This window comes from Dromaius novaehollandiae, chromosome 2, assembly GCF_036370855.1.
Source record: "Dromaius novaehollandiae isolate bDroNov1 chromosome 2, bDroNov1.hap1, whole genome shotgun sequence".
Lineage (NCBI taxonomy): Eukaryota > Metazoa > Chordata > Aves > Casuariiformes > Dromaiidae > Dromaius > Dromaius novaehollandiae.
Window position 1 is genome coordinate 52,003,307 of NC_088099.1, and position 22,720 is coordinate 52,026,026.

The 22,720-nt window shown below is 39.0% G+C and overlaps 1 long non-coding RNA gene across 1 annotated transcript in view; it reads left to right on the forward strand.

The window, feature by feature from the left end:
* Nucleotides 1–22,362, forward strand: part of LOC135327494 (uncharacterized) — a 296,042-nt gene extending 273,680 nt beyond the window's left edge. Inside the window, exon 4 of the long non-coding RNA XR_010387688.1 lies at nt 19,573–22,362. This is a non-coding gene — a long non-coding RNA (uncharacterized LOC135327494). The remainder of the gene's footprint in view (nt 1–19,572) is intronic.
* The last annotated feature ends 358 nt before the right edge of the window (nt 22,363–22,720 follow it).

Sequence of the window (22,720 nt, forward strand, 5' to 3'; positions counted from 1 at the left end):
ACAGAGAAGACACCAAAGGATAACTTTGCTCTGATAAGTAGCGTAAAACTTACTCTATTCCTTTCTGAGAGCAAAACCAAATTTGTGTACGCACAATTTATTTTGGCACTGAAAAAGATGGTACCGTGAAATTCTGACAACATGTTATCAGGAAGCAAATAAATCTGGTCAGTGCTGCTTAAACTCATGAGAGAAAGAGTCTGGGGAATGAGATTGCTAACTGCATATTATTTATTTTTAATGTGTAAAATTATGAAACTGCTTCAGGTAACTTCACTTCAATTTTTAAAATATTGTTTCTGTGTTCCTAAAAGATATCAGACTGATAGCCAAGGAGATTAAAGTTTCCTTTAAAATCAAATCGTTGGCAACTCTGTGATGTTGTCTGGCCTTAATGTGCTTTGTGCCAGATCCAGAAGGGTAACCTAAGCAAGTGATTTTGCGCTCTCTCAGTTCTTCCCCTCTTTGACAGGACTATGAACTGAAGATGATGATGATTATCTGGTCACTGTGCCCCTACTTTCTGTATTTATAAAGGCAGTTCCTACGCTAGAGCCAAACAGGGTGTACAAGCGCTCCTGAGCACCTGCACTCTCTGAGGTGTGTCAGCCGTCTAGCTGCAGAACCTGAATCTCCAGTCTGGGGAAATGAAGTCTCTCCTGGTGGAGGATATTTCATTTTAGCAATAAACATCCTTTAGCAATAAACATTATGGTAGGGGCAGTTTTGACAGGTTTGGATGAACTGGCTGTTAAGATCAGAACTGAGGGCTGAAGTAGCTGCTAAAAGTCACTTCTAGCAAGCAGTTGTTTTTCCAGGGAGCCATTTTACTTATGCTCAGTAAAAAACTTATGTTAAGCATAAATAAAAACTTATGACTTCTTCCTTGGCAAGAGGGCAATCCCTCTTGGCCCGTCCCCAGTCCCTGTCCTGTTCTCCCTGGCATCACCACTGGAACCAGCTGGTTGGACACCACACTGGACAGGTTAAAAAAAATGGTTCTTTTTTTAAGGAAAGAAGATAATCAGTAAGACAGGTACTGAACACTAATTATACAAAGGCTGAAATTGGAACAACACAGAATATTTTGTGGGTAAACAAGGCCTTGCTGCAGAGGAATGAACATAGGTAGTTCTCCCTATCCTTCAGAAGAGGACATTTTCCTGCTGTAAGAGGTATCCCCACCATTTCCCCTCAAAACCGTCTATTTGTTTTATAAATTTTATTAATTATAAATAAATATTTGCCTTACAAATCATGCCTGCCTAACAAGACCAGAGCTCTACATTACTGAAGCTGTGGTAAAATTTTTCTCGTTTGCTTTTCATGATTCTGCACTGAACCTACCAACTGACTATAGGCCACATTGTACCTTGCATTGCTCATCTACAAAAGAGACTGAGAGGAGGTGAAAACTCCCTGTGCATAATCCGTGGTCCAGAAATAGAGAAGTGAGATGTTCAGCCGGCCCAAATCCTTCCCTCTGTCTGAGCTCAGTTGGAAGCACAGCTAATCTGATGTAGAGTAGACAAGTGGAGAGGGCTAATAATTGCCAGTTAGTCTGTACCTTGAGTAAACTACTGTCAGACAACAGCCATGAGGAAGCACAGGGGACGGGTGACTCAGCCATGTGTGTCTGAGTCACACCGCCTCCTGGGTCTGCTCTGCTGCAGTGGTTTTAGGGCAGGATTTTTTTCCTAGCACTTTTTCAGAGCTGTGCCTAGGAGCAGACATCAGCTCTATTGCATGTTGCCTCCTAACACTTCCATTTATCTGTTTTACAAATCCATAAGCATGTGTAAGGGAAATTTAAGAGGCTTTTCCTTACCATGGCAATAGTCATACAACTGATTTGGAAATGACTGCTTTATACTGTAGACTGAAGTTAAGAGTAGTTGACTCGTTCAGACAAACAGAAATGCAGGAGTTAAAATAAATGCATCATAAATTGGATAAATCCTAATTTCTCATCTTTAAGAAGATAGCACATGTGAGACCTATTCTCTGTCATGATAGCCTCTAAACTGAGGTCCGTAGCTGGAAAGTGGGCTCAGATCCAGGGGTCCAAAATTACATGTATGTTCCTGTGCCAAGTGTTAATTATTTCCTGCAGCCTGAAGGGCTTGAATGAGTCAGTAGGAAACACTATGCACAGGCTGTAACTAGGGTGTAGGCCTGTTGGAGCTGGACCTTGATTCTTTTCCTTTTTTTCTGGTTTTATTTTTAGTCCAACTCCTTTTATTCAAGAAAGCACCTAGATGCTTATAAAAGGCATCTGGAAACAAAAAGAAGGATCCAGTGTATCTTTATTCAGCTACAGCTATTACAGAGAAGGAAAAACTTCAGAAGCTGCCAATGAAACAGGTTAAAATACCTGAAAATTTCTTATATTTTCTCTTTCTATTTTTGTAATGATTGCTATTAAGAATGTTGTACAGTTATGGGATAGGGTGTCTTGGGTCAGTTAATGAGGAAAAGGTGTACTTGGACAGCACAGCCTGTTCACTCTCCCATGACTAGCACAGTGTTGTGTGACACATGGGACATGGATCTGACCATACCAAGAGTGGCTGTTTTAGGAATAGTCTCTATTCCTTTTTATATTTCAACTTGCAATCTCAATACATAGATATTAGAGTCTATGACAGATCGTGCAGACTTGAATAGAGTTAGGGTGAAGAGGGGTGTGATTTGGAGTAAGGCTATGGCGTTTTTCTCTGTGTCCTCAATTCCCATAAATGGCAGCTTTGCAAAGGCTCCTCTGTTGGGATGGGATGCTGGGCTACCGCTAGGATACTGGCAAGGAAGGAATCTAGAATAAACTAACACAGTTTTGTGAGATCTTTCCTGATTTCATTATGAATTCTTTACAGTCTTGCTGTCTGGGGTGAGGAAACAGCTTCTGCCGTTGCTTCTTATGTGGGCTTGACTTATGTGACTAAACAGGCTGTAAAGCTGGCAACTGTCAGAAAAATCTTTCCATTAAACTGATGGTCCTTTTTAATGTAGTCTGTTTTCTTTTAATGGTAGATGGTATAGCAGTGCAATGGAAAGCAAATTATTTTTTCTTTTTAGTTTAATCTTCTTAGGGAAAGAGGTAATCCTCTGTTAATTTCCTCCATCAGAGCAAGCATATGTCTCAATCACATTTGTAGCTGGAGCAGAACAGCACTCAGCACTCAAATTATGCTAATAACCATTTAGATTACTTCTTCTCTGGCATTTAGTCATATTGGGAATCCAGCAAGTAAGTCTTTCCACCAAGTGAATTTATGTGTTAAATCCATATTATTTTCCTTAATACCTCTGCAAGCTTTGGCATGCAACTGTCCAGCTCCTTGGCTTCCTTTCAAGCAAATCTGAAGCAATGCTATAGTCCTCCCCAACCGTATATGAATCCTGTATTAGTTGTTAATCTTTCCTACTTTGACCTGGCAGAGGCAGGTATGAGAGGGAGCTCCAAGTGGTTCTCCAAATACAGAACGCACTTTATTTAAAAGCTTATGTAGGCAGATGAGGTTATGGCTATGTGTTATGGCAGTCACATGAGACAGTATAGCTACATCATTGAAACTGTTAAAATAATACTGAGGAGAAGGATGGCCTACACTACATACATAGCTACATATAAAAAGCCAGAAGAAACCTAGCAAAGCATGAGTTAGAATCTGTGGTCTACAATATTTCTTCTCATGTATGCTGAATACCAGTTTTGGAACAGTATGCTTTTATACGACATAAACTTCTAAAATTTTATTTGTTCTGTGTCTGAACTGAAAATGTATCAGTTCTTTCTGGTTTTCTTACCATACCAAAGAATGAACACTCTTGTGTGGATGTATATATAATAAAATACATTAAGAGTGATTGAGGCTAAGTCAATAGGATTGTCACTCATGTTTTGATGTACTTTTCCCTTTCTTGTCAACTTTTCCCTTTATGCACTTTTTGATGGATTTGTTATGCTGCTGATAAATACAGCTGAGTAGTAGCTCTGAGAGTGGTGCTAAATACAAATTTCTCTGTAGCATCTTCTTAACAATACAGAACAATAGGCATCAGTCTTTTGCAATTATTTTTTTGGGGCGAAAGATCTCCTTTTGCATTAAGGTGCACATAACTAAAGCTGAACTCAGCTACTGTGGTTGCAAGGATCAGTTGTCATAATCCAGTCATTTTATTTTTCAGAAACTGATGGGTATTGAAAAACCTGACCTGAGTGTTACATGCAACTGTGTATACCTCAGAAAGGGATGGTTGGAATATAAGGAGTATTTTTTTCTACTCAGTCTGACCTCCAAGGGGCACATTGAAGCCTATTACAACCTTTCTGTAAAGTGAAAGATTCCTTGATATAGATCTAAGTTTAGAGCTAAATTTTTGTTTGTGCACATATACTTTAGGCCCTTAGCATTTATGCTTACAGAATAAATGGGGTTTCTTCTTTGGTCAGATGCTGGAGACCAACTCTAACCAGAGAATAGCATGCAATAGTGTTACAGCTTCACTAAAGTTGATAGGAGGATTACCTGTGAAAGTAAGATAGGAATAAACCTTTGAAAGTACACAATTTTCTATCTATGTTTCAGCTTTTCTACCTCCATTTTTTGCAGGATCAACTATCTGAAATCTTCACTGAATAATGATTTGTTGGATCTTTTTCATACTTGAATTTCAAGTTAATTTAAACAGTTGAAAACTGTTGGGTTGTTATTCTGCAAATAATCTTCTTTTAGCCCCCTGCTTCCTACATAATATTCAAAGTCACATCTTCAACAACCTTAAGGAGCATCTTCTTAATTATGCTATGAAGAAAGCATTTGATATACTTTGCTGTCAGAATGGCTAAGCTGTGAAACCGTTATGTATTTCCTACCAATAGAGCAAATCTTCCTCTAAGACCCAGGATCAACAAAGCACTTAAGCAGCTGCTCATGAGTTAGAATCCCATCCCAAGGCAAATTTTTAAATCCCACTTTTCATTATCTTCTCTGGGATTTTATATTACTATTTTATTTAGGCTGCTTGGGAATGAAAGAAAACAGAGAAAACTTTGTGAAGGTATTGTTCACAGCTGGGAAAAAACCCTGAGGAGAAGCATACTGATATTTTTCAGCTTCATTCCAGTGCTGCAAGGTTTAGGTAAATGGATATTGAAATACAGAGATCATTTACTGTACCAATTACTCTGTTCACTTCATTATCTTTTTCCTCTGTGCCATCAAACTAATCCACTAATAATTTCATCAATAGTGTTCTTTGTCTCTCAGCTGCTAACCTAATTCTTCTAAGATTTGTTTTTACAATGGTGAGAATTTGGATGAGGGATGCATTGTCAGAGCTGATTTATGTTACTTTGGTATTGATTCAGAACGCTTAGATATTCAGCAGAAATTATCTTTCTCTCTTACTTGTACAGCTCACGAGAAATCACCTAGTTGAAATGTTGTTTGTTAATAAATAGTATCCATTATTGATATCAATGGCATTACAAAGGCACCTCAGGACTCTGTCTAATAGAAGGGGTGGTTGTGTTAAAAACTTGTAGAAATAGGTAGTGAGAGAGAACCCTGGCTCTGAAGAACTTTTATCTTAACCTGGCAAGAAGTGGGTACAGAAGCGAATTAGAGAAATGACTCGTCCAAGACCACAGGTAAGTGGCAAAATTCAGGTTACTATCACCTGAGATGCTGGGTCCTACTGTCTTCTCAGGGGACCATCTATTTCTACAGATACCTATTTGTGCTTGCGCATGTGCTCAATCTATGCTAATGGGCAATACGGTTCATATAAATTGTTTTCTTTCTGAATATTACAAGGATTATCACGTGCTTAAGAGAATGAATGAAATACCCAATGATCTGTTAGGGGGTGCCAATTAAAGTTTTAAAGCTGTAACAGCTGTTGTCTACTTGTAAATGATTTCTCCTAATTTTGGGATTTTCTGTTAGCACATACAAATGTTTGCTTAATAAACATGAAAGTCCCCAAGGAATTCTGTGTATTAAACCTTAATAATTGAAGAGTGGAGAGGAATAGCTGAAATAAAAATGACTACAATCTGGAACAACTTTTAAAATGCACCACATCTACTGAAGATATCATAAACTCCCATGATCAGGATGTGTTCTGATTTGTCTCCTGGAAGGATCATCTCTCAAATCCCTGGAACAAGTTAGCCAGGATAGATTATATGGAAAATTAAAGTTCCTCTTGATATCACTTTGCATCTAAGATGTTTCATTACCTTCCAGTATAGTTCCAATAACTTCAGTAGAACTACAGCTATTTACATTATCTGAAAATTTGGCCCACTGTATGGATAATGCTATCTATCATATTCTATTCAGCTGGTGTCTTGAGCAGTTTTCTTTCAAGTCTTCTTTTCCCAGTTCCTTGAACTCTTCATATCAAATCTAATTTGATATAGTGCTGGAAGATGCAGCCCAGCCAATGAGTAATCTGCAGATGATATGGAATATCCAACAGCAAGAATTATTAGGGGTAAAAAAAATCCATATTATTAGTTTCATATTATAAGGAAGATTAGAAACCAAAATTTACAGATGATTAAGGTGAGCAGTTTCCCCTAAAAGTGTTTCTTACATTGGACATTTTACCAACATTACGTCAATATTTGCAGAGGATATAGAAAGTATAATATAACAACAATAATCATAATGTAACAGCACTATATATTACCAGAAATCACATAACTGGAACAACAACATTAATAATAAGATATTAAAAGAAGTAATATAACCAGATTTAATAAAAGAAATCCTGCGTATTCCAGGTTCGTGCTATCTGCAACCAAGAGAAGACTTTTCTGGGGCTGACTGCTGCATTAGCACACCACAGCCTCATCTTATACTATTGCCCTTCTCTCTGGGTCTTGCTAGCATGGCAGGCCATGGTAATTTTTTTCCTCACAAGCTCATATCATTGTGTGTTTCAGAGAAGTCAACAGCACTAGATGTTGCTCTAGATGCTGTTCCTTTGAGTGGTTACAGAGGGAGTTTAGCATATTCTGTGTTCAGTTCTCAGTAGCTCCAGTACGATTTCAATGTAGAAGAACAGCCTATCTTTTCCACTACAGTGCTCATTTGTGTACAGCATCGTCTCTGTCTCTACACTAGTCGCATACATTATACATACAGTACACGCTGTCAAATCATTGCATGGCCCAGGGGTAGCCTCTCTCAGAATCACTAGCAGAGTGAAAGCTGTCTGTGCTTGCACACATGGGGTTTCTCCATCAAGATCAGTCCCCGAGCCGACTGGCAGGGGCAGCGGGATGGGGCACTGCTGTTTTCCCCGTCGGTTCCCTCGAGGGGTTGATAGCTCTGCCATTACGTAGCCCAGAGCTGCAGTGTGCAAGTGAGCTGAGGTGGGCTGGATCCACACGCTTTGCTCTCCCAGGAAACAGGCACTTGAGGAGCTGCATTGGCAGAGGTCATCCAGAGCAGCACCTGTTTGAGTCTGAGCTCCACTGACACACAGAGAGAGTTTTTCTTCTTCAGGACTAGTGTTTGGGCTTTGTGAAATTCAGACCCCAGTTTTCCAACTTTGCATTAGAAGCACAGGTTTAGGAGTGTACTTTCTCGTAGGGGCTACACAGAGGAAAGAGAGGTATCTAATAGAGCACAATGGCTTGTAAAGAAAAACCCGCCTGAGTTGAGTTGACATCCATCATTTCACTGCATGATAGAGGGGATATTTGTTTGAGCTTATCTCCTTGGTTTGAGCACCAATCCTCCTTCCTTTTTCAAATGGCATTTAATTACATACTTCAAAAGCTTTCACTTCTAAAGAAATTGTTAAAGAAGAAATAATTTGATCAAGTAGGATTTATTGGACTTCTTTTTTATAGTTAGAACAAAAACAAATCAGCACAACAGCCTAATTATGAGTTAATTATTCTAATAACTTTCTCTCACTTTCATTTTTATTTTTAATCTTGATTTCTTTTTCTGTGCTGAAGAATAGGAGACAATCCAAACAATGAATTAATTAATTATTCTAAGCCCCTTGATCTCTTCCTTGTTCTTTCCACCCCCCTCTTTTCAGATCATTAGAACTATGAGATAATCAGGACAAGATTTAATTTGCTAGCTCCTTCCGTTCTCACAGCTCCTCCAATATTTCTTTCTCCTTTAAATCCCATTTTATCTCCCTCTTTTACGCGTTCCATTTTATTTATTTTCCTTTTTTAATATGTTATTTAAGTTACCTAAGGAGCAGATAGAAAAGGATGGAGAGTAAAAAAGATCCCTATCCTTCATTAACTTCTCAGTGGTGGATTTCTGCAGTTCTGCTGTGGCCTGTTGAAGTCAATGGAACTCTGTTGAAATGTTCTTGGGGATCTCTAGTCCTCATTAGAGTTGTCAGAAGCATCACTGTGCTTTGCGATTTGGATCTGCTTCCTAGGCAGAATGGTATTTTGTAGTACTGAGTGCAAAAAAATCCATGCTCCCCACATGGTTCATAATTAGCAGCACTCTCTCTTTCTACCTGCTGCAGCTTTCACCCTCGACTTCCACTCCCTGGAAACTGGGAATTAAATCTGGTGATGGAGGGGGAATTATCCATTGCCTAAAGCTTTGCAGTGCAGGCTTATTCAGACATATTAACACATAAGACACAGATTAAAACTTCCCTTTCCCAAGAGTAAGAGCTAGGGAGTTGTTGCTGGTGCTGTGCCAGCACCTAGGGATCCAAATGGGATCTGGGATCTGTTGTGTTCAGCACTGTATAAAGTAGGGCTAAGAAAGACTTCCTGTGGTGAAGATGTCCTGGTGCAAATAAACCAGACCACTGAAGAGTGACAGAAGAAAAAGACAGAAGGCTATATTAGCATTGCTTTTTGCAGGCAGACGTAAGCATGCTCTGCCTGTGCTCCAAGCAGACTAAAAGCTAATATATTTTTGTGTCTCAATAGGCCTGTTATGCTTGCAGGGCTGACTGTAGCTGCATGCTTCTGTTTCATAAATAACTTAACAGTCAGGGCCTTGGAATGGCTTGGGCAGAGCAAGCTCATGCCTGCCTCCACGGTGGGGATCTGAGGACTGCAGGGGCCTGAAGATGCCTACTCCTCAGGGTGGTAGCAGCATCAGGGCTAGTGCCTAAGCTCTACTGATGCACAGTTCTGTAATGTTGTTTCTTCCACTGTAAAAATGTAATGAAACGTCTCATCCATTGTTTTGACATGCTGTTGTCTTTTGGTACTTGTATCTCAAGACCGCTTAAAAACTCTCAGCGGTCAATGACTCAAAGGTCATCCGCATCATAGTTTCTCAAGCACTTTAAGCTGGAATAAGCCAGCTGCCATTTTTGTTAGAATAAGACATCCCTTCCTCTCCTAGGCAGAGGTTCACTCCTGAATCCATGTTACCCCTGCCTTGAGCAGCCCAAGCCCTGGTGCATTTATGCAGCAGGTTGCATTAGAGAACTGGTTTACATTAAAAGCAACCCAGCAAAAAGGTTAGGATGACTTCTTTTGGCAGCAGCACTGGTTTACACCATCTCAAAGTGTGCAGGGAAATGTGATTACAGTTCTGCTAAAACAGTGATTAAAGATCCAATAAGTCTTGTGGTCCCTCTTAGCCTGTGCTCTTTCACTGGGTGCGTTGAAATATATATCTTTAACGTAATAAGTTGCATGCTTTACAAACTAGCTGATGTATCTAGTAGTACCTAATGATGCAAAAATTCTCAGCCCATTACAGTCAAAGAGACTTTCGGCACTAACTTCAAAAAAAACAGAATTTCACATGGAATTTTGATGCTAATGAAAAACAGATGGAAATAGTAACCTTAAATTCACCTAGTAATTGGTGAAATCTACAAATCCTACTCAGCATTTACTTTAATATACATTTTGCCTGAATAAGGTCTGCAAGATTTGACTCAAAAGAGATGTATATTGCTTGCAGTGTTGTTCTGATATATTTTTATGGTCTTACAAAATTGTTATACAACTATTTTTTCCAGCTCTTTAACTTGTTCCTATCTTTCCTCCTTGAGCCTGTAGGAATATTCATTCTCTCTTCTTTTCTCCCTCTCCCTCTTTTTCTCTCTCTTCCTCTCCTCTCCTCCTACTCAGAGGACATACTTACATGTTAATCCTGCTGCCATTTCCAATGTCTGAATAACTATATCAACTCAGAGGTGTGTTTTTAAGGCACGTCTCTGACATGTGCTCTGTGAACCACTACACCGTACAAAGCAAAACATATGTATTTTTTAAACATTGGCTTATCAGTGCTTCTGTCTACTGATAATTATACTCCTGCAAAGTCCTCCAAGTAAGAAAGTCTGCTGAGATGACAAATTACTAAAGTTTGGCTTCTGAGCCCTTGGGTGCTTCCCAGAGCTCTCTGCAGCCAATACTGCAAGCAAAGGAGGAGGCCATATAGTGGAGGCTGAGTCATGTCATGGGGAAAAGGACCCGAGTTATCTGACGGGAGATGGGCAGGTCATGACGTACAGCTTCAACAGGTGGTAATGCACTTTCTATCGAAGCCTCTTGGAGCAACAAAATGTGAGTGATGGAAACACTATTTCTTGGTTCACAAACCAGGCATACCCATAGAGGACCGTGGTTCAGATCAATGGAGTTTATCTGGGATAGGATACCACCGAGCAGGAGGGAGAGAGTGCAGTGCTCCAGTTGTGAGATTACAGTCCCAGCTGCTGTGGCAGGTACTGGCTTCACATTGTGTTGCAGATAAAATAGCCACTATGCTTCAGGAGAAGCATCTATCAGGAGACGACTGCTAATCACAGTCTCTGAATTTCTCTGGAACTGAGGAAGTCTGAATTATCATAAAGCTGCAGGGTAATACCATCAGAAGAGGCCAGTTTGGTGGTGGTATAGATGGTGCCCTGGGGGCAAGGGGCAAGGGACTAAGGTCTCACTTTGTGGGTAGGAAGGAGGGTGCAGGGATGTTGGAATAGCATAGCCAAATTAAAATCATGGAAGGCAAGGCTTAGGGTCAGGAACTTTTGGCCACTGCTAGGGTAAATTAACAAATCATTTTAACAGTATTATAAAAAATACTGCTTTTTTAAGAAGTTACATACAATGACTGAGGATGTTTTGGGTCTTGACAACCAGAAAAAATATGCACATTAATGCTGAAATTAAGCTATTTCATCTGTATCTTGTCAAATTAAAAATAAGGTGATATTTTTCAGTGTTGAATCTTGACAAATTGGTATTTTTATGGAACAAGAAATATGTAGCATAATAAATATCTTTCTAAAATCCTTGATCTTATTGAAATAAATGGATATCTACATTTTGGATAATTTTCAAGCAAATGAAGGAAATATTTGTTTCTGATGCTATAGTTATATTGGAGCATAGGTTTTCTACCATTATTCTGAAACACTGAATTTTTGCTATAAAGAGAAGTGACCAGAGTTTGTCTTCATAAACAGCATTCTGGAGGATTGACTTTATGCAAAAGGTGAACAATTATGATTCCACCAACTTTAAGAATTCTTTTCTTATTATGGGAATATGGGTTTCCTTAGACTTCAAATCAAGTGCATGCTTTGCAAGTGAGAGAAGAGCATGACCTAGTCAAGATATCCATATTCACTCACTCATATCTGATATCATGTATGCATCTGCAAGATTTAGGCAAGAAATATCTAAAATTTGGAACTAGCAGATACTAAGGTAAATAACCATATGAACTTACAGCCACTATATCGCTCTGCCTTCTCTACCCTTTTTTCTTTCTCTCTCTCTGTCTCTTTTTCTTTTCTTTCTTTCTTTCTTTTTTTTTCAGAATTCACTTGTGGTATCCTATTTCCAGCTGCACTGTGAAGCCCTGAGGGCCAAGGATACATTTTTTTTCTGTTTGGAAGCTAGTAGGGACTTTTCAAAGTGGTCCATCATGTATCACCACATTGCACTTGGAGAAAGTGCAAAGAATAGATTCCATTTAATATTCTGTTTATCTGTATCTTGGGAACATCTGTGAGCTCCAGTTGAGATCAGAGTCCCATTCTGTTGAACAAGTCCATTAGGGGAGCCAGTCTCTAGGAATGGAAACCCTGAACCCTAACTCTCGGTCTTGTCCTCTGGCAACACTATATTCTACCTTGGCAAAATGTCAAAAGTTGCAAGTGCTTGGACATCGACCAATTCCTCCTGAGATGCCACTAAATGAAAATGGCTTCATGTAATGAAAAGGTAAAACAAATCAACCAGCCAACCAGATATTCAGAGAAAGGAGATAAAATACATCTTTCTCTTCTCTTTCATATGTTTACATTGCTTTCCTGTAATGATGCCACCTGCTTCCTTTTAGGTGAGTAAGTCTTGTATTTGCAAAGGTTTTTCTTGAATATATTCCAGTTCAGGAAGAGCATGTTCTTATGCTTCTAGTAAAAAAAAAACCCTCCAACCCAAGGCTTACGTACGTGGACAATCTGTCTGCCAATATGCACCAGATGTGTTGATCATAAAGTTGATTTAGAATTCTGTGCCCATATTTTCTCATGAGGCAGGCTAATGAGAAAGGAGAATAGATAAGGGAAATGTCAAGGAGAACTGCAGTAAAAATGTAGATTGTTTTGCAGACAGGTAAATAGAAATGGGGATAAAAAGCAAGAACTTCCATTCTGCCACAATTGCTTATGCTGTTCAATACTGCACACTTTTAAAAACAAAATTTGGAAAGCAAAAAAACCCCTCTCTTACAGAAACCTGGCTGTCTCCATCAAATCTGTAGCTAAACACATTCTTTGAGTATGCCTGGTGGGAGAGCTAATCACAAACATGACTTGCAGAAAATATATGTTATTATCAGGTATATTCTAGTTGATTTATGGTGGGCATATGTGAAAACTTACACAGTTTAAAATCTATTGCTGGAGCAAAACTCTGTTTCTGAGACACAAACATTGTAGGAAATAGTAACGTCTTCAGTTATGGAAAAGAGAAATGTTACTGTTGCAGGGTCCTGCATGCTGACTGATGCCCAGGTTCCTTTATAAATCATCATTCAAATGAAATTATATATTCAAACAGCATGTGCCAATCAAATTATTCATTTCCAAAGAATTTCCAATATAATTGATCACTTTAGTTCTGTTTGAATAGCTCCCATCTCCTTTTATTATTCATGAACAGTTGCTTGAATAAATATATTTCAGCCTTTTATTACAGAGAGATAGTGTGGAACAATGGACAGAGCAGTGGGCTAGGATTCAGGAGACCTGGTTTTTATCCTAAGCTCTCCCACTGATCTGGTGATCGACCTTGGCCAAGTCAGTTCTGCTCTCTCTCTCTTTTGCTGCTTCCAAGATGGTGATGATGCTACTGGCCTCCTTCAAAAAAGTTCTTCATATTTGCCTGCTGAAGATATGCATTCTATGAAAGTCAGATATTTCACCAGTTATACAAGGCAAATGGTCAGCTCCTGCTGCTAGATAATAATAATAATAGACAGTCGCAGATAACCAGTTGCCTTCTTCATGCATAGATATGTAGGTAATCTCATTCAGATGGGAACAAAGAACAGATGTTCTCTAACCATATGTGCAAACAAAAAATTGCAAGAGCAAATGTTCATGAGGAATGAATAAAACAGAAGAAGAACTGAACAAATTACAATTTCAGAAGTAAGCAAATATTTTTGAGGACTAGTTTGGAAATTTTCAACTATCTCTAAAAATGGCATATTTAAGAAAATGAAAGTCGTTGTTGTTGTTGTTGTTGTTTTTAACTCTGAGCCAAGTCCTGGGACATTTATCTAAGTGTTCTCAGTATTTTCTGAACAAGAATAAGCTGTCTAAGTGAACATCATGCCAGGACACTGCATCAGTTTGCATGTAAGCTTCTTGTCACGTGATCGAATCTGTGATGCAGGCAAAGAATTTACTTTCTTTTCTAGATTCTTTCAGTGCTAAGTTAATTTTCTCATGGTTCAATTTCAATCACCTTATAGCCTTCCAGGACTTTACATTTTCTGAGAGTGAACATTAAAGTGACTTATTACAAATGCAACTGTTACACTGTTGTTATATTTTCCTTCCTTCAAATATCTAGCTACATTTCTCTCAGACTTTCTCTTACACCACTTTTAAATTATTACATGGTTATGCCATTGACTTAAGGCAGATCTACAACATCCTGCAGATGAAAATGAGGTTAGAGTCAAGTCACTAATTGTAAAGATATTTTTCCACTGCCTGACAGGCTACTCATTAGCAATATTATAAATAGGAGATACGTTGTTAAGCTTGGATTAAATGTCTTAAATCACTACATGCTATTTTCTTTTATTGTTAAATGAGATGAAGAACTAACTCTGATCTAGAGCTTTCCTAAGGTATCAAAAGTGTTTCTTTTTTCTGTAAATTACAATTACACTTTCACCACTAAATGTCAACCTTTTTTTGTGCTTCTGAAGTTTTAGAGGAAATTATTGTGCTTTTTTTCTAAACATACAAAAACAAACCTGGAAGATATATGGAAGATGTTATTTTTTCTCAGAATATACACCTATAAGATTTCGTGAAATTTTTTTTTTCTTCTTCTTTTTAACAGGTCTTGTGGGGGAGCATGTGTGTGAGAGAGATGTGTGTTAAGATATGTGTAATTCTCCAGATGCTTTCATACAATTACTCTTTCTACCTTGCAGAAATGCCAGATGACATATTTTGTGCACCATCAGTAGTAAATTCATCTTGATGAAAAGTATTCTCTCAACTTAGAAATCTTCAAGTTAAGTACAGGGGCTTCTTCCTAAGGTCAAAGATATCAGTTCTTTCTTCCACACTAACCTGAGTAAAGCAAAGGTGAAAGCTGTAAAATATCTGCAGGCCTGTCTGGCAGCTGATCAGCTCTGATTTACAAGGATGTTCATGCTACTGTTACTGAATTAATATATTTGTACTACTTTAATTTAAATATGTTCCAGACCAGTTAACTGGAAAAGCTAAATAGCTGCTTAGTGTTTAATAGATATGATTGCTAGTTTTATTTAACTTATTACTAGAGCTGAGTAGAAAATGATTTTCTCCTGCCTCTGAAGTGTTTGAGATATAACAAGAATGTTTCTATGCCACATGAGGAAGAGACTATAGTCTGTTTTGGTTTTTACGTGTGCACATGTGCGTGCATGTGTGCATGCATGCACACACACACCCTTGCTGTAAGCAAAAAAAGGAGTTAACATCTTGGCTGAAAGTCTTAGCCTAGTGTAAGTATAACCTACTACAGTATAAGCCTAGAGTGAATGGGCTGAATTTAGATAATGTCTGTAATACTCACTATTGTGAGATGGGTTTCTTTATTTGCTCAGGAGTTTTGCATTGTATCTGAGGGCCTCTACCTGTGAAGTATTTAGACACAGGTAACGCTGCGAAAGGTTTCATTTCAGCAAATCAGTGAATCACTGAGAAAGCATTTAGCTGAAAAATTCCCAATCATTTCCACTGAGTCGTTCATCCTGGTGACAATTTTCTTCTTCTATCTTCCCTTCTTTATAACCCTCTCTCCTTGGAACACATTTTGTGAAGATGGAATTTTAATGATGGGGATTCTGCAAACATCTGGCACAATATCTGGGTCTGGAGTCCTGGAAATAACTAGCATCCTTCCTCCTGCCATCCTCCCCATACTTAAAAAACAAAATGGGAATCTTGTGGTCTTCTGCTACCTCTGTTACAAAGCATATGTAACATGTCAGAGACTCCTCAGGAAAGGAGCCTTGCTAGTATGAGCACACCCAGCAGATCCCGAGATACTGGGTGCTGCCTCTGCAGCAACTCAGTTTTCTGCCTTTGTTGGCTTCCCTCTGCCTTTGCCTTGTTCCTTTGTGGTCTTTCCAGCTGCTTTTTCCTGTCCCCACAATTAAGTTGACGCTTGTGCTCATATTCAACTGCTTTTTCAACACCTATCTGCCTCTGTTCGTTTAACTTAAATGTGGCTTCAAGATCCCACATCTCTTTTACTTCCAATTTCTCTTGCTGTACAGCTACGGTACATGCATGTGATGGGTCCAAAGCAGAGTTTGTCCCAACAGATTTTTCTCTGGTCATACTGAAGTAGCTATGCTTTTTGTTTCCAGCAACATCAACTCTTCTGTCTAGGCAGGGTTTTGCATGGTGTACTTTAATGAACTCACTGCAAGCTTTAGGCTGGTTCATCGTATCTCATTTAGCTAACTTTGCATTCATTACTCTTCAATATACAGTGCTATGCTGTCCTAAACTGGTAGTGGCTGCTTTCCCAGGTTGAACATTGAAATCCACTTGGATGATCAAGCAAAATCCATCTCTTAACAGCTTTATTGTTCAGACATAGTTCTTCTGAATGACATCTGCTTTGTTGTATTTTTGTATTTTCTGCTAACCAATTTCTTTTAACATGAGAAATGCTAGTATATCTCCAAAACACAGGTACTTTTGCGAGTATGTTCAGAAATGAAATATGAATTAGATGAGGAGGCACGGAACAGCACAAATCAAACAGACTGCATCATTTTCACAAACCTGACTGCTGACCCTCAAGGTTCAATGTATTTTTTTTAACTAACCTAATCAAGCTGTGAATTTTATTTGCTAACGGATGTTACCAGAACACACTTTTACATAACCTGTGCATTACCAGCCCATGCAGCAGTGCACACTTTTGTGTGTACATCTTTTGCACTAAACTACAGTGTGCTTACTTTGGAGAAATGTATTAGTATGCTAGGCACTAGGAAAGAGCTTGAACATCTTAGTTTTATAGACCACCCAACTGTAGAAGCTGAAAGTCATGCTGTTAGCTAGCTACCTTGAAATCACCCTTAAACTACATTAAGGCAAAACTGGTAGAGATGTCTATTTATTAAGTGGGTAAAAGAGGTTCCAAAGTTGCAGAGGCTTGTAAAGGCACAAAAGATGCAAACAGTTTATCTTTCACTTAGAGAAGCTTTGATATATCATCTCAGATTCAAGTGACAAAACATTAGATGTTTACAATCTCCTGGTCAAGGATTTTGCTCTCAAGAAACTTTACTGCATTCATGGGAGAGGTTTTTGAGCTGAGCACACGTGTTTATTTCAGACCTTGTCCATCTCAACTGTTAAGTCCCCTCCCTTGTTTGGAAATGTTAATGGCAAAGCAAGGGCAGTCATGGCATGCAAGTAGCTAAACTATTAGCGAATGGTACCTTACTGAGGGATAAAGCAGCCTTGCCTGCCTGTTGAAGGAATGAGCAAGTCTCCATAGGGAGCCCTTCCACAACCTGAACATCATTTTAACATAAATCTGTGAACTGACATCTATCTTCTGTACTTACATATGGGGCTAACTTTACTCATCGTACCATGATATTTCACAGTTTGACAAATGTTTGGATGGACAGTGTCACAGATTCCCTGTTATACACAGACAGGACAAAATGCAGAAGGCCTCTCTGCACATCTTTTTTTTTTAAAATATGCCTTTTAAAACATCTCTGCTGTGGTGCTAACAAAACACTTTAACAGTAGCTAGGCACTGGTGTCCTGTGGCCACTGCTTGCTCCAGTGTTCATTGTTTCCTTGTGCTTTCACCATCTGTTTGACATTTGCTTGCAGACTGTTAGTTTTAATGGTAGGCTCTTTTTGGGGTGGCAACATTATTACTGATGTTTTGGCACAGTTCATAGCCACAGCAGGGTTTTAGGTGCTCATATGAAGGTATGTAGGCATGTATTTTTTCCTGACACCACAGATCTGGACTCAGACCCCTGTCTGTTTTATTGTGTTCCAAGAAATAAATTCCTCTCTTCTGTTGCCATCTACATTGGAATCAGTGATTTAAAAGTGTAAGATCTAAATGTCTTTTAGACATCTTATCTGCCTCCCCGCCCCAGCGCCAAATCCCATATTATGTTGAAACCACTTGGTCTCTTTCAACAACTGTGTCATCACTCTGTGGAGATACAGTGTATACATTAAACGCATTAGCATAACATCTGCCATCAATAGCTGACACTTCTTGCTGCGGCAGGATGGATTGCAGCACGTATGGTTGGTATTTATTCCGAATACATAGGAGGAGGGAAAGGGATGAATGGACAGAAAATTGCAGCTCTCCAGCTCTCAAAGCCAGGGATTTAAAAAACACTAACTCTACTGTCTTCCTCTGAAACGCCTACAAAAAACAGCAGTGAAGAGACTATAAAGAGGCTTGGTACTGTTAATAAAGCAGCACTAATACGTGTATTATGAAGATGAGTACATAAGTAAGGGCCCTAGTTAATCTGGCAGAAGAGTGAATCAGTTGCTGCTCTTGCCTGGCCCCCTGTAGGCCCCTTGGCTCTGTGTTTTAGATATGTGAGCACCCCTTTGATTGCACACTGCTCTTTGAGCAGAAGTAATCTTTGCATTGGACTTCACTGGGGCCAAAAGTAACTGCCTGTGCCAGGCCCTCCTTGGCAGCCAGGGCCCCACGTGGCTTGTCCTTCTCCTCTCAGAGAGAGCAGAGAGGACATGCAGCAGCTCGATTTTCCTTAGCTGTGCTGTGACCTCCTGCACTGCCACCCCCTTGTTTGGTGCCACCACCACGCTGCAGCATGTGAGCTCTGCCCTGGGCTAGGCAGCCAGCTTGGAGCATCTCCAGCCAGACGCTGCGCAGGACGTGGCTGGTTCCTGCTCACTACCTGGTGGCACGTGTGCTCGGTGGCTGTCAGCGGGGTCACCTGGTGCACCTCATGCATGCAACCCTCAATAATAGGCACAGCCATCTCCTTCGAGATCTTCTGTGTCAAACTCTCACCAATGCCAGCCAGGTTAGTTATTCTCTCAAAGTTTGTTGCTCTTCCTGAATAACCCTCGGTAGTAAAAAACCACAGACTTCACAAGCAAGCCTTCATATGGTGTCTTTGGGGTCTGGCTCTTCAAGAAAAAATAATAAGTGTATGTTTTCCTGTTGCTGCTGCTGTTGTTGTTTGAGCCATGTGTTTCTTTAATGCCATCTGATAATAATCAATAAGTGCTAGCTATTCCTAAGAGAATGCTATTTTAGCAGTGTGAAGAGAGAGGTGAAAATACTGTTGCTTGCTAGCACAGATTTGCTCATCCACGGAAACTGTAAACATACATTGTTTATTTCTCTTTTTGTTTAGCGTGAGGCTACTTCTAAACTTTCTAACAGGCTTTATTTCATTGCCTCTTGGCTGTATATAGTATGTGCTGGTCTTTAGCATCTCTAAGAAAAACCTCTTTCTTTTGTTTATTTATTTATTTATTATATGCACCTCGTGAGGCTGTAGTCACCATGTTCAAAATAACAGTTTCCGGTGATACATAGAGAAATCCCAAATAGCTTTGACATCTTTAACACATACCTTAACCCTTTTCCACTGTCATTTTTCAGATCGTTCAAGAGAGCTTTAAAAAATGTAAGTAGTCTAACAAGGGGATAATAAAGCAAGGGGATAATAATTAAAATATTTTACTGAGAAAATCCATTATATGACAACGGCCATTCCCGAGGGACCTGGCAGTAATGATGAATCCATCAGAATCAGTGGAAAAGATTAATGGGTTATGTCGCTTTTGTCTCTTGTCCAGGAAAGTCACCATATCAGCACAAATCTGAACATGTGCTGAAACACTCTCCCAAACTGGAGCTGAAATCAGTGACCCTGCAGTTTTCCTGTGCTTTGGACACTCACTGCCATCCTATTGGAGCATGCCATCCTAATTCTGCCATCCTATTTCTGCATGTCTGAAGAGAAGAAGTTGAAGAAACTGCAAAGGACAGACGACAGAGAAGAGCAGAACAGAAGAGCAAAGAGCAAAGTGAGACATGAGGTGGGGATGATGAAGGTATGGTTTCAGGCCCAGCTTCAGAGGCATCTTCAGGCAACTAAACTTAAGCAAGTGCTTAAAGGATTTGCTGAACTGGTCAGGAAGAAAATTGGGAAAGAATGCACTAAAAGGGGAAGGAAATGGCCTGGCAGTGTAGTAGGGCCATGCTACAGCTCTGCCACTGGGTCAGGACAGTGTCTGCATGAAATTTCCTATTGCAGATAGCCAGGCTGGGATGACGTTTTTGTTTGCAAATTAAATTTTCATGTCAAGTTAAGCCAGACTGAATCACTCTCATACACATTGATGGCTAGTGTGGAGAAGAGTCTTCTTGTAATGCCTCCAATGCAGACAACATACAAAACAGCAAATCAGTTTCTGTATTTTTATTCTCTCATTTTGTATGCTATGTATCTATGTGTTATGTATTATATGTATCATTGGTATTGACAATACAGAGCCCCAGATTCCAGCCTTAAGGATTGCTGCTGCTGAATTACAGACTTTCTGCTTTAAAAGCACATGTATGGAATGAATCAGAAGGGAAACAATATGCACAAGCTGTGTTCTGTGCTCCTGGCAGAAAGTAAAGAGGACGTCTTCAAAGTGCAATTAGCACAGCATGTACATAGTGTACGTTATGCCTCCCAGACTATTAAATGTTACATTCCACAAAAGCCAAACCAAGTTTACATGCATACATATCTAATATTGTTGTCACAGTAAAACTCATGTCTCTGTGTCCGGATGTGCTGAAGAAAAGAAATCTGAAGGCTAAACATTATTAGTGCTGTTTTATTCTTTTTTTTTTCTTTCACTAGGATTATAATTTGATGTTCATTTCTCTATTAGCATTTTGTATTCAAATGTGTGGAGAAATCAGAACAGAGTCCCTTAAATTGTGTTTCCTTGGAGTATTTAAGCTGTTGTCTAATGTATTTCTTTTCTCACAGACAGCATAACTTACATTATTAGGGCATAGTAGTCTTTTTTTTTTTTTTCTTTTTTTTTTTTTTAGTACAACATACAGCTCTTTAATCAACAGTGGAATTTTAAATTACTGACTGCAAAAGCAGTTATTTAAGTCAGAAATTCCTCTGGATACTAAAAGGGCTTTTAACAAAGGCCGTACCTTTTGGGGCCCTCGATCTCCAGTGCCATGTTACCACTTCACTTTTGGAGAGGGCACCATCTTCGCTCAAACATTGTGTCTTGGGGTATTTCCAGGGAAACATTTTGAAATGTCAGAGCTACTGATGAGAAATCTAAAGCAAACGGACAGACAGAACAGGAGAAAATGGGCTGATGGGTCAGCAAATGGGTAGAGAGTCAAAAGAAGGAGCTAGGAGTAGAATAAAATACAATTTGGAAGATGACTGAAAGAATGAGGAGAAAACAGGCAAACAAACATAGAAGGCAAAAAGAAAAATTGCAAAAGAGGCATTAGCATTAAGGAGACATGAGCAAAATCAAAACAAAAGAGAAAGATTAAAAGTGGAAAAGGGGTAAGAAGGAAATATGAGAGAGAAAGAAAATGAATGGATTGATGGCAAAGTAAGAGGAACACTTTTGTCCTTAACTTTGTCATATGGGCATTACGTGAGTTTTGCAGACAACTTCAAAGTGGGCAAGGGAAAAAGAAGACAAGCTCTGTACTTTGGACAGCAAAAACATGGTGTGAATCTTCAGGAGTCAGAAGCTAAAGGTAAATCCAGGTGGTTCAGAACTGACAATTTCAGATTTTGGGAACAAGATTGTGAGATTTTGTTTGCATCTGAAGTAGAAAACAGATATACTGTGATCAGTGCCAGAACCTAGTTCTTCATTTCAGCTGAGAGAATTCAGTTCTCACTCTACTAATGAGTCAATGATTATATTCTCAATTTGGCCCTTCTTTAAGTATTTTTTTTTAAAAGAATGAAATTCAAAATCAGTATTGTTTTGTGAGTCTGAAAATATTTGTATTTATTCAAAGATTTACTCAAAGTTGAAATATTAATTCTAGCCTTCCTTAGACTCCTTGAGCCTTCAAAACTGAGCTGGAAAGATTCTTCAAAGGTTGAGATCACATTTTTTGCAGAATTTTTTGTAGCTAATATTAGGGTAGAGACTCTGAGATGCAATATCAGGATTGGAGAATCTCTCAAGTTGTTCATATTTTCCTTCCCCTTCCTCAGCTGCTCTGAACACCAGTTCGAAATAGCCCTGTGTAGGAGCTTCCTTACACAAGGACAACGATCCTTCCCAAAGGTTGTGGCAGAACTCCAAGGGTGAGTCTCGCAAAGTTAGGCAGCTTCTAAGAAGAAAGAGATTCTTTCCAGAGGAAAAAAATACTGTCATTTTAGAAGCGGGAGCTCAGTGTTAATCTTTCGGAAGTTATCTTGATGCAGAAGTGCTGAGTATCCTGTTGTATATATTGACTTGAAATTGCTCATTTTTAAATCACTCAGATTGTTTACATGTTTGAATATGTATCTACAATCTGAATGTTAGCTTTCTGCTGTTTAAAAGTTGGTCCTAATAAATTTATTACCAAGTCTGCAGACCTTATTCTTGCTGTGTAAAATCATAACAAACCCTTACTGCATTTATTTTTGAAACAGTTACTTGAGACAAACTAACCATGACTGTCTAGTAAACAAGGGCTGTTATCCCCTTTAGAAAAGCTAAATTCGGAGTTCTGATGGTTGGTGGTGGACAAATGAAGTGAAAAATCTTCTTTATTTAAAAAACTTGGAAAATGTGTGTAGTATGTTTCCTCCACATACAAAGAATAAAATAGGGTATGTTTCTTTGCCAGCATCTTTTAGACATAATTCTGCCCAGAATGTACTCTTTCTAGACTGTTCTTCAGAGCTACCTTCTCTTTTCAGTCCATCACCTTCACTTTATCTCTAGTTAGTGCTTT